Source organism: Anas platyrhynchos, chromosome 5 (assembly GCF_047663525.1).
Source record: "Anas platyrhynchos isolate ZD024472 breed Pekin duck chromosome 5, IASCAAS_PekinDuck_T2T, whole genome shotgun sequence".
NCBI lineage: Eukaryota > Metazoa > Chordata > Aves > Anseriformes > Anatidae > Anas > Anas platyrhynchos.
Genome location: NC_092591.1, coordinates 30,922,573 through 30,923,409, shown reverse-complemented (window position 1 = coordinate 30,923,409; position 837 = coordinate 30,922,573).

Below are 837 nucleotides of genomic sequence, written 5' to 3'. Positions count from 1 at the left end.
CCAGTGCCAGTCAGTCACTTCTCAGGTCATTATACTAAAATAATTCAAGGCTCCTTAATAACGCACCAAAGCAGGAACAGCCAGTTGTAACCCATGTTGCAGAGCTGTGGGTAGCAATAAATGGAAGCTGGTACATACTGGTCCCAAATGCAGCAAAAATGGAGCAGAGGGGCTGCTGAACACCAGGTTGCTTTTTTCTGCACTTTGCTCCCTCTCATAAACCTCCTTTGTCCTTTGCAGTCTCTTTGCACTCTCACATGTTAGAAAACACAGTGCTGTGTCTGTTCTCTTTGCCCACCCGATGGGGAGAACTTGCTCTTTCGTTAGCACAACAGCTGCTTCTTCGGTCAGTTTTCTGCTTGCCTTCCACAGAGATCACCCCTTGTTCTTTGTATGCTAGATTATGTCAACCACTGCCCCAGGACACAATCCTACCTTGAAAAAAAGATCCCTAGTCAGCAGGACACTTAGCACTGCTTGTAACACCATCACAAATGCTGATTGTTGGTGTATGGCAAGCTGGTGGCCCATTTTTTGGACCGTTAGCCAGATGAGATGAATAAAGCAAATGCCTGGAGGGAACCAGAGTAGAAACATTCCAGCTTCACCCACCCATCAGCTTCCCATGGGTAACACCAGCACAGAGGGCAGGCTTGGCTCTACCCTTGCTGATGGCTGAAGGTGGTGCAGTAGCAACCATCAACTGCTGGAGAGTTCTTACAGTCCCATGGGAAGCTTCTGCAGGACATAACCCTAAGTTACTGGAGGTACTGTGCTTACAAAGTAGACACAGGGCACACTCCCCACCCTCCGTTATCAGTCAAACCACACCTGTAA